We start from the raw sequence: 12,001 nt of genomic DNA, 5'->3' as shown, positions 1-12,001 counted from the left end.
CAAAAATTGCGGCTCCCAGAGGCTCAAGAAGTCAAATCGGGAGATCGGTTTATATGGGAGCTATATCAGGTTCTTGACCGATTTAGACATTACCTGGCATAGTTGTTGGAAGTCATAACAGAATACTATGTACAAAGCTTCAGCCAAATCGGACAAAAATTGAGGCTTCCAGGGGGTCAAGAAATCAAATCGGGAGATCTGTTTATATAAGAGCTATATCCAAATCTGAACCGACCATTTCCAATCCCCAAATGACCTACATAAATATTAAGTATCTGTGCAAAATTTTAAGCGGCTAGCTTTACGCGTTGGACCGCTATCGTGATTTCGACAGACGGACGGACATGGCTAGATCGACTCAGGATATCGGGGCGATCAAGAATATATATACTTTACATGGGGTCCTAGATTAATATTTCGAGATGTTACAAACGGAATGACTAGATTAGTTTATAACCCCATCCTATGGTTGTGGGTTTAACAATAGCACATGCAAAGTTCCAGCCAAATTTAGCCCTCTATCGGTTCAAGAAATTAAATCAAAAGATCGCTTTATATGGGAAGGACATCTAGTTAAAGGCCATGTCCGTTAACATTGAGAATTTGACGAATATTCTATTCTACTACCAGTCCTCCATTGTCTTGATAGGATATAAGGCTTTTTATAAGTCTTCAGGCCTTAAATTCCTGAAGGAATGTAATTCAGTTTGCATGGTTTTCAAAAGAGTTATACAAATATTTTTCTTTAATGCACAAAACGAGTTCTATATAATAAGTCGTGATATTAAACCTTTTGGAGTGTTTTTAAAGTTGTTATACAAGAATTTCTGTTTACAAAGGCTCTATCTTTGCAAACTGTTATATTTTTATTGAACTTTATAGCTAGAAGATGTCTTTTCACCCAAGACTAAAATATGTTAACAAAAGGTCTATATTTGAAAACTGTTATACTCTATATCCAGAGAGGATTTTTTTTCGCCTAAATCGTAATATTTGTATTTGGATAGTTTTCAAAACTGTTATACGAACTATTCTTTCAACAGTAGGGTCATTCTTTGAAGACTTTTGTACTTTAAATGTTACACATTTCTCTATAATGCACTAAGAGGATTTCTTATCATCAATATTTTACTGTTTACATAGTTTTTAAAAGTGTTATACGAGAAATTTTCTCTACAATATAGTTTTCCTTTGAAACCCGTTATACTCTTCTGAGACTACCAAAGATGTCTTTTCACCCAAATGTATTACGATTTGGGTGAAAAGACATCTATTTGTAAATAAAGATTTTATTTAAAAACTGTTATACTCTAAGTCGATGCTCAAAGAAGGTGTTTCTTCATGTTAGTCGTAATATTACAAACCCTAATATTGTTTGCATAGATATACCATTGAAAACTGTTATATTTTACTATTGTATATCATGTCATATCAGTCTTATAATATATCTGTTGAAATAGTATTCAAAAGTATTATACGTATATTTCTGATCATTTAATAATGTAGGTCATAACTTCATTGCGTTTTGGATAGTTCCGAAAAAATTAAAAGTGTTATACAAGTATTTTTGTTTGTAATGTGGTCTCCTTGTGAAAACTGTTATACTCCAAATGCACTACATTAATAAATTGATCAGCAATGAAACGTCATGAAAGTCATAATTCTATGGCAATTTGTTTACTATATAGTGCCTCCTATATAAAACTGTTATACTAAAATTTTATTGCGCTATTAAGTTGATCAGCAATGAGATCCAACTCCATGAAAGTCATTATTTTAGGGCGATTAGAATAATTAAAGTGTTATACAAGTATGTTTGATAATAATATAGTCTCCTTATGAGAACTGTTATACTTATAATGTACTACGCTACCAAATTGATCAGTAAGGATATGTAACGCCACGAAAGTCATATTTTTATGGCGATTTGGATAGTTCTGAAAAAAAATTTAAGTGTTATACAAGTATTTTTGTTTACCATTTGGTCTTCCTATGATATACAAGTATTTTTTTTTTCGAATATGGTCTCGCTGTGAAAACTGTCATATTAAAAACGTACTACATCACATAACCACGCACAAAGAAGATTTGTATCGAAAGTCGTATTATTATAACATTTTGGATATTTTTAATAGAGTTATAGGTATTAAACAAATATTTCTTGCTACAATTTGGTTTCCCTTTGAAACTGTTATACTGGAAATTGAAAATTTCACTGAATTAAGCAAATGAGATCCAACGCTCCGGAAGTCATAATTGTATGTCAATTTGAATAATTCCGTAAAAAGCTGAAAACTGTATACAAGTATTTTTGGTTAAAATGTGGTATAGCTTCGAAAACCTTTATATTCAAAATGTACTACGCAACATTGTGCATAAAGAAGATCATTGTAGAAAGTGGTAATATTATATCATTTTGGGTAGTTTAATAGAGTCATAAGTGCTATATAAACATTTCTTATTACAATTTGGTTTTCCTTTGAAACTGTTATAATGAAAATTTTAAATTTAAGCAAAATAGAAAATATTAATGGTATTTCAGAGAGAGAATTTCTCCTCAAATGGCGCAAAATACAAATCCCAAGTGTGAAAATTAAACTCAACGAACAAGATTGTCTACAAACTCTATATCAGTTTTCAAATTAAGATAATGTATAACAGCTTCTTTAATTTTTTTAAGTATTATTAGAATTTGAAAACATTTTATTCTTAAAGATTCATTTTTTTCATAGGTTATTGTCAAAATTGCGTTTCTATGAAAACTGTTGTCAAATATTTTTTTTATCAAGAATTATATTAAATTTCCTTCCAGTTTTATTTGCGAAAATTTGCCCATATTTTCTTTTGAAACACCCTTACCGGATGATTGCTGTTTTTTTTATCCTTTATTACTGCAACAACAATGCAAGACGTGTCATTGTGCAAGACAATGAAAATAAATCAATGTCAAAGAAAAAATTCTAATAGACGTTTTAAGAGACATCAACACGTGCCCGAGAAATATTTTGTGTCAAGGATATTCCAAGTACTCTTACTTTATTTAGTTGTAGACCTTTTTGTTGTTTTTCTTACACTTCTGCTGCTTTTCCTCTTTCCAATAAGTTTTAATTTATTTGTTTAGTTTTCGTATAATTTACCTAACAAAATGATTTAAAGTGACATTTCCAGAATTTACTCAATATTTTTTTGCTTATTCTTCACAAAAAGTAAAGATGTGCTTAAAATTGATAAGGAAAGTTTTGCGTCGCAGAAAGTCATCCTTCAGCTTCTCCCTCCGGTTTTGTTTAGGATGCTTATTACGCCATAACTAAAAATAGATTTTATAAACAAAATTATAACTTTGCATTGCGTTGGAGGGCTCTAATGGCATTTGCTTTACCCGCACTTGTCCCATTCCTCATTGCATTCTCGCCAAGTAGAAATGCCTTTGATGGAGCGTCCCTGGGCTGTGATTTTATAAAATTACATTACAAGATTTGTTTACAAAATTAAATTGGATTTTCAAGTCGGATATTGTGTAGTAAATGATTGGTTACGGTTAGCACTAAGCAACAATTTCGTAATCTTCTGTAATTATCTTAAAAGAAGGGGAGCTGATCTAGGATTTCTTCATTAAATATTAAAGAGAAATTGCTTAGGAATGGTTACGAAATAAAGTATAAGGGAAATTCATAGACATTTTCAAAAGAAAAGTATTAGCTAGTTCTAGTTCTGGGAAAGGGCTGTTCTATTACCCTTTCCTAAGGAAGGAAAGGGTTCAGGGGTACTAAATTGGGAACCCTCTCCTTTTGGGAAAGGATAGCTTTAGTACCCTTTCCTTTGGAAAAGGAAAGTTTGAGTAACCTTTCTTTTAGAAAAGGGTAGTGTTGGTAGCTTTTTCTTTGGGAAAGGGTAGTTTAAGTACCCCTTCCTTTGGAAAAAGTTAGATTTATTACCCTTTCCTTTAGAAAAGGGAAGTTTTGGTACCCCCTCCTTTTAAAAAGGATAGTTTTAGTAACCTTTCCTTTGGAAAGGAAAGTTTTAATATCCTTTCCTTTTGAATAGGGTAGTTTTAGTACCCTTTCTTTTGGGAAAGTGTAGTTTTAGTGCACTTTCCTTTGGAAAAGTGTAGTTTTAGTATCCTTTCCTTTTGAATAGGTTAGTTTAGTACCCTTTCATTTAGAAAAGTGTAATTTTAGTATCCTTTTTTTCAAAAGGGTAGTTTTAGTACCCATTCCTTTTGGAAAGGATAGTTTTAGTACCCCTCTCTTTGGGAAAAGGTAGTTTAAGTATCCTTTCTTTTGGCAAAGGGTAATTTTAGTACCCTTTCATTTGGAAAAGGGCAGTTTTAGTACCCTTTCCTTTGGAAAAGGCTAGTTTAAGTACCCATTCCTTTTGGAAAGGATAGTTTTAGTACCCCTCTCTTTGGGAAAAGGTAGTTTTAGTACCCTTTCCTTTGGCAAAAAATGCTAGTTTTAGTATCCTTTCTTTGGAAAAGGGTAGTTTTAGTACCCTTTCCTTTGGAAAAGGCTAGTTTTAGTAACCATTCCTTTGGGAAAGGGTAGTTTAAGTACCATTTCCTTTGGGAAAGGGTTGTTTAAGTACCCTTTCCTTTGTGAAAGGGTAGTTTTAGTACCCTTCCTTTTGGGAAAGGGTAGTTTTAGTACCCTTCCCTTTGGGAAAGGGTAGTTTTAGTACCCTTTCCTTTGGGAAAGGGTAATTTTGGTACCCTTTTCTTTGTGAAATGGTAGTTTAAGTACCCTTTCCTTTGGAAAATGGTAGTTTTATTGCCCTTTCCGTTGGGAAAGGGTAGTTTTAGTCCCCTTTCCTTGGGGAAAGGATGTTTTTAGTACCGTTTCCTTAGGAAAGTGTAGTTTTAGTACCCTTCTTTTTGGGAAAAAATTGTTAAAGTACCCTTTGTTTTGGGAAAAGGAGTTTTAGTACCCTTTCCTGTGGAAAAGGTTTGTTTTAGTGCCCTTTCCTTTGGGAAAGGGTAGTTTTAATACCCTTTTCTTTGGAAAGGGGTAATTTGTGTATCCTTTTCTTGGTTTTGAAAAAGAGTAGTTTTAGTATCCAAACTAACTTTCTTTTAGGAGAGGGTATTTCCTTTCGATTAGGAGAGGGTACTAATTTTATACAACTCAATGTTACAAATTTCAACAAAGTGGGGTAATAAACTCGTCTGTAATAAGCCTGGGGCCCAGAATCGGCAGACCGGTCTACATGACAGCTATATCTAAATATGTTCCGATCTAAACCATTTTTGGTTGGGATATCGACAGGCCTAATAAAATTCACTGTTCTGAATTTCAGCGAAATCGGGTAATAAATGTCCTGTTTTATAACTAAAAATCGGTTTCTATGGCAGCTATATCTAAATATAGGCCGATCTGGACCATATTCGGGACAGATAATGGGAGTACAACTCCATGATATAACTCATTGTTCCAAATTTCAGCCTATATAGACCTAAGACCCAAAATCGGCAGATCGGTCTATATGACAGCTATATATGACAGCTATGTCTAGGCCCCCAGTGCAAATCATTGTTTCAAATTTCAGCAAAATCGGAGAATAAATGCGCTTTTTATGGTCGTTAGACCGTTAGATCAGTCTCTATGGCAGGTATATCTAAATATAGCCCGATCAGGGCCATATTCGGAACAGATGTTGGGAGTCTTAATGCAATTCACTGTTCCAAATTTCAGCCTATATATGCCTAAGACCCAAAATCGGCAGATCGGTCTATATGGCAGCTTATCTAAATATGTTCCCATCTGGACCATTTTTGATTCGGATATCGACTGGCCTAATAAAACTCACTGTTCTGAATTTCAGCAAAAACCGGTAGTAAATGCGCCTGTTATACCTTTGGAGAAGGGTTGTTTCAATGCCCTTTTCTTTGAAGAAGGTTTGTTTCAATGCCCTTTTCTTTGAAAAAGGTAGTTTTATGTCCTTTTCCTTTGGGAAAGTGTAGTTTTAGTACCCTTTCCTTTGGAAAAGGGTAATTTTAGTACCCTTTCCTTTGGAAAAGGGTAATTGTAGTACCCTTTCCTTGGGAAAGGTTAGATTTAGTACCCTTTCCTTTGGCAAAAGGTAATTTTGGTACCCTTTCCTTTGGGAAAGGATAGTTTTGGTACCCTTTTCTTTGGGAAGGGGTAGTTTTAGTAATGGGAAAGTGTAGTTTAAGTACCCTTTCCTTTGGGAAAGGGTAATTTAAGTACCCTTTCCTTTGTGAAAGGGTAGTTAAAGTACCCTTTCCTTTGTGAAAGGGTAGTTTAAGTACCCTTTCCTTTGGGAAATGGTAGTTTTAGTTTAGTTTCAGCAAAAAACGGTAGTAAATACGCCTGTTATAGGTCTAATACTCCAAATCGCCATATCGGTATATATGGCAGCTATATCCAAATAAAGTCCGATGTTACCGATTCAAGAACTTAAACTGCTTATAGAAGAAATACGAGTCTGTGCAAAATTTAAACTCAGTATCTTAATTTTTAAAGACTATATAGTGATTGTTTCAGGGACGGACATACTCACGGACATCTCTTAAAATTTTACAACGATCCGAACTATTGGGTTGCCCAAAAATAAATTGCGGATTTTTCATATAGTCGGCGTTGACAAATTTTTTCACAGCTTGTGACTCTGAAATTGCATTCTTTCTTCTGTCAGTTATCAGCTGTTACTTTTAGCTTGCTTTAAAAAAAAAGTGTAAAAATAGTTTATTTGATTAAAGTTCATTCTAAGTTTTATTAAAAATGCATTTACTTTCTTTAAGAAATCCGCAATTACTTTTTGGGCAACCCAATATATACACTTTGTAGGGGCGGAGAAGGATATTTCGATGTGTTACAAACAGAATGACTAAATGAATATACCCCCTATCGTATGGTGGTGGGTAAAAATAGACCTCATTTTGTCCACGCTTTAATATTTACCCCTCCCTTCTCAAAATCTAGCGCAACTAAATCAATTATAAATAAGTTACATTTATTAACTTGTTACCCATAAAAAGATTAAAAATGCTTGCTTTTCATTAAAATGACACAGGTACAAACGACTTAAATTAATTATTAAGAATTTATTTAATTGTTTGAAACCAAATTGTTGTTCCATTTAGCAGTCAAAGCAAAAGTCCTCGTTACCACAAAGGCTACGTTCAGACTTATACAACGGATAGGTAAAGTCTTGTGGCTCATTAAACATATTAAGAAAACATGTGTGAAGGTTGAACACTTGTTAGGACATTGAAACATTCGAAAGAGTCCTTATCGCATCGCACTTCAGCTCATTGAGTAAACCAAGGTCGTGGGGTAGGTAGGTAAGTCCAAATGGACAAACTTGTGGCCAGAGTATGTAGGTAGGTTCTATAGATAGACTTGCTGGAGGCCAAGGAACAGTAGGAACCTCCACCAAAGTCAACAGACGATTTCAAAACAAAACCAGCAGAACATAACAGCAGTTTTTTTTTTTGTATTATTTAATAATTAAGTAGGCAACAAAACGCTAATGACATCGATAAGTAAACTGCTACTGTCTGGAAATTCTCACAGATAGACGTCAGGTGTGAAGGTGGCCTCCAACACACCTTGATGACCTGACGCTCTACCAGACTGCTTATGTCTCGTTTTCTGAGTACAAATGACTGGTTGAAACGCCATCAACCTGGCAGAGTTCAAAACACTTTCTATTTTTTTCCTTTCGTAGTCTTTTCCTGCATTTCCCTAGCAATTCCTAGCTAAGGTTATGCGGGAATTATTAAAAGGGCGTTACAGGTCATATGCCATAGGTTCTATGGGAAAAATAAGCTCAGTTAGCATGTGCGTGCCGGAAGACATGAATTTGTTTAAAAAAAAAAAATAACATTAGAAGTAAATGGCACAAGTTTTTCATGTATGGCACTTTTATGGCTTTTCTTTGCATACGAAAAATAAGGAAGTCATCATGCTGTGTGGCAAAAATTGGAGGGAAAGTTTGTGTTTGCGGTCATATGGTCATGGCAACAGTTTTTCAAAGACTTTTGTGGAACTTTGAGGGTTAAAAGAGAAAATTGAGCTGGGGAAAAAGGCGGCATTTAAGAATCGTTCCGCGGTGTCAAACTGTCAAACGATTGGCTATAGATCTCCATAATACACACTGCCTGGAACATCGGGCGTTATATCAAGGAAAACACAGTGTGCGTTGCCGCCGCATAACCAAAAAGAAAGCTCCCTTAGCCTCATAGCAGTAGTCGCAGCAATTTGTCTAACCACAATTTGCCTAGGTATTAAGGCTAGCATTAAATTCAGAGCATCAGTTGGTGTCGTCCTCAATGCGGTTGTGATGCACAAACAAACCATCATTTGGATCCGGCTGAGTATTAAAGGAGTCCACGGTAGCGCAGAGGTTAGCATGTCCGCCTATGACGCTGAACGCCTGGATTCGAATCCTGGCGAGACCAACAGAAAAAAAATTTTCCAGCGGTGGTTTTTCCCTCCTAGTGCTGGCAACATTTGTGAGGTACTCTGCCGTGTAAAATTTCTCTCCGAAGAGGTGACGCACTGCGGCACACCGTTCGAACTCGGCTATATAAAAAGGAGGTCCCTTATCATTGAGCCTTAAACTTGAATCGGACTGCACTCATTGATATGTGAGAAGTTTGCCCCTGTTCCTTAGTGGAATGTTCATGGGCAAAAATTTGCATTTGAGTATTAAACAGTATATGGACTTTTGAAGCCCGTCCACCTGACCACAACACCATATAGCATTATAGGTCTAACAACTGCAGTAGATACCCAGTGCATGGCACTCGGTTTAAAGCACCCAATGGCTCTCTTGCAGGTGTATAGGGCAAGAGTTGCCTTTCATGCCTTCTCCAAAATGTTGGATTTGAAGTTCAATTTCCTATCTAGCAAAACACCCAGGTAAATGGAACATTCTCCTCAAGGAGACAGATGCCACTTTGGGTAACTTGTATCTCCTGCTGAAAAGAACTATTTCTGTCTTGCACGGATTTACGCCTAGTCCATTTTTGGTAGCCCACTTCCCTGTCGCTTTAGAGTTTCCTAAAGTCATTAGCATACGCGACCACTTTTACACCTTTTTCTTCCAAAGACAATAATATATTGTTTATGGCTATATTCCAAAGTAGAGTACACCTGGTTGAGGAGTTCCTCTGCTGACCCATCTTTTTAGATCTACAGATCCCAGGCCTACCATGATGTATCTTTTAGTATGTTATTAATGAACTTTCTTACGGTAGTTTTGATGCCTAAAAATTCCACCTACCTCATGATTGACTTGAGTTTTACATTATTGAAACCATCCTTAATGACAAGAAATGCTATCATTGTATAATCCTTGATAACGGGAGATCCTTCGATGTAGTCAACTAAGTCGTGAAAGGCCATTTCACTAGACTTGTCCTAGTATATGCATGCTGTTGCCGAAACAAGCGATCTCCAGAGATCTTTGCCCTAAGATATGTTTCTTTCAACCTCTCTAGAGTCTTCAGCATAAAGTACGACAGACTAATTGGACGAAAATCTTTCGCCTTCGCGTGATAAGGTTTTCTTGCTTTTGAAATGTTTATGAGTTTTGAGTCCCTTTTTCCCACAGGCCTATACGACAAGCTGATAAAAGCAGAGTATAGCGAAAATCTTTTGCCTTTGCGTGATAAGGTTTTCCTGCTTTTGAAATGTTTATGAGCTTTGAGTCCCTTTTTCCCACAGGCCTATACGACAAGCTGATAAAAGCAGAGTATAGCGAAAATCTTTTGCCTTTGCGTAATAAGGTTTTCCTACTTTTGAATTGAAAATTACCTTTGTGTCTCTCAATCTCACAGGTATGTGCGACAAGCAAAGTATATCTCCCTAAGCCTAGGAACCAGTCTTTCGAATACCTCTTGTAATTCCAGCTCGCCCTTGTATTTTCTTAGCTCAGCCTTACAGACTCCCCAATTATGAAGTGTCCTTGTGGCTTTCTCCCTGTTGAAGAATTTTTTGCAGCCTTTCCATAGAGCCTCAAGTCCTGGGGTCCTCCATGGTGGTCGCTGTTTACCCCTTGCCTTTGCTCTAGTATTTTCTGACACAAAAGAGTAATTCAGGGCGTAAACCGCTTGACCATTATGTCTATGTCCTCTGCAGTTTCCACTTCCTTTTCTGGTCTAGAAGGGATAGTGGTGCAGAATGTGTGCCGAAATTTATCCCAATCCGCCTTCGTTCTGTTTAGCCGAGGGACCACATCTGCTTTCTCACTCTCTCTTAGGATCATTGAACATAGGGTCAACTAACCGTGGGGGACGCCCTACCCCAAAACCCACCCAAACGGACATTTTTATCCATTAGGACAATGTGGGTATCAAATGAAAGGTATTTAAGAGTAGAGTACGAACTTGATATAACAATTCGACCTCACGTGTCGCCCAAAAATTACATGTTTACCAATTGGGGCAATATGGGTATCAAACAAGTAAAACTGTGCTTAGTTCGGCCGGGCAGAATCTTGGGAACCCAATACCATGAATTCTGCTAAAATATGGGAGCTTGGCACGTTAGTTGAAGGTCATAACAGAACACTTTGCGCAAAATTTCAGCCAAATCGGATAAAATTGCGGCTTGTAAAGGCTCAAGAAGTCTAATCGTTAGATCGGTTTATATGGGAGCTATTTTAGGTTATAGACCGATTTGGACGGTACTTAACACAGTTGTTAGAAGTCAGAACAGAACACTTTGTTCAAATCGGATGAAAATTGAGGCTACCAGGGGCTCAAGAAGTCGAATCAGAAGATCGGTTTATATAGGAGCTATATCAGCTTCTTGTCCGATTTGGACGGTACTCAGCACAGTTGTTGGAAGTCATAACAGAAGACTTTGTTCAAAATTTCAGCCAAATCGGATGAAAATTGAGGCCTCCAGGGGCTCAAGAAGTCGAATCAGAAGATCGGTTTATATGGGAGCTATATCAGCTTCTTGTCCGATTTAGACGGTACTTAGCACAGTTGTTGGAAGTCAGAACAGAACACTTTGTTCAAAATTTCAGCTAAATCGGATGAAAATTGAGGCTTCCAGGGGCTCAAGAAGTCGAATTAGAAGATCGGTTTATATGGGAGCTATATCAGCTTCTTGTCCGATTTGGACGGTACTCAGCACAGTTGTTGGAAGTCATAACAGAACACTTTGTTCAAAATTTCAGCCAAATCGGATGAAAATTGAGGCTTCCAGGGGCTCAAGAAGTCAAATCGGGAGATTGTTTTATATGGGAGCTATATCAGGTTATAGACCGATTTGGACGGTACTTGGCACACTTGTTGGAAGTTATAACAGAACACTTTGTTCAAAATTTCAGCTAAATCGGATGAAAATTGAGGCTTCCAGGCGCTCAAGAAGTCAAATCGGGTGATCGGTTTATATGGGAGCTATATCAAGTTCTTGACCGATTTAGACGGTACTTAGCAAATTTGTTGGAAGTCATAATGGATCACTATGTGCAAAATTTCAGCCAAGCGGATGAAAATTGCGGCTTCCAGGGGCTCGAGAAATCAAATCGGGAGATCGGTTTATATGGGAGCTATATCAGGTTGTTGGCCGATTTGGACGGTACTCAGCACAGTTTTTGAAAGTCATAAAAGAACACAACGTGCAACGTAACGGATTATATGGGAGCTGTATCAAGTCCTTGAGCGATTTGGACGGTACTTAAAACAGTTGTTGGAAGTCATAACAGAATACAGCGTGCAAAATATCAGCCAAATCAGATGAAAATTGCAGCTTCCAGGGGCTCGAGAAGTCAAATCTTGAGATCGGTTTATATGGGAGCTACATCTAAATCAGAACCGATATGGCCCATTTGCAATCCCCAACGATCTACATCAATATTAAATATCTGTGCAAAATATCTGTGCAAAATTTCAAGCGGCTAGCTTTACGCATTCGACCGCTATCGTGATTTCGACAGACGGACGGACGGACATGTCTGGATCGAATCAGAATGTCGAGACGATCCAGAATATATTACTTTATGGGGTCCCAGATCTATATTTCGA

General features: G+C 36.9%; 1 protein-coding gene and 1 long non-coding RNA gene across 3 annotated transcripts in view; one reads left to right on the top strand and one right to left on the bottom strand.

Annotated features, from left to right (window-relative positions):
* LOC106083196 (protein real-time) overlaps positions 1-12,001 on the top strand; it is a 77,412-nt gene that overhangs the window by 50,365 nt on the left and 15,046 nt on the right. The window lies entirely within an intron of this gene.
* Positions 3,020-3,599, bottom strand: LOC106083198 (uncharacterized). The gene is made up of 2 exons (XR_001220598.2): positions 3,380-3,599; positions 3,020-3,307 (listed from the first exon to the last, which is right to left on the bottom strand). It is a non-coding gene; the product is annotated as an uncharacterized LOC106083198 (long non-coding RNA).

The sequence above is a fragment of the Stomoxys calcitrans genome, chromosome 3, assembly GCF_963082655.1.
Source record: "Stomoxys calcitrans chromosome 3, idStoCalc2.1, whole genome shotgun sequence".
Taxonomy (NCBI): domain Eukaryota; kingdom Metazoa; phylum Arthropoda; class Insecta; order Diptera; family Muscidae; genus Stomoxys; species Stomoxys calcitrans.
The sequence above is the reverse complement of the archived record's forward strand: the minus strand, read 5'-3'. Positions and strand labels throughout refer to the sequence as shown.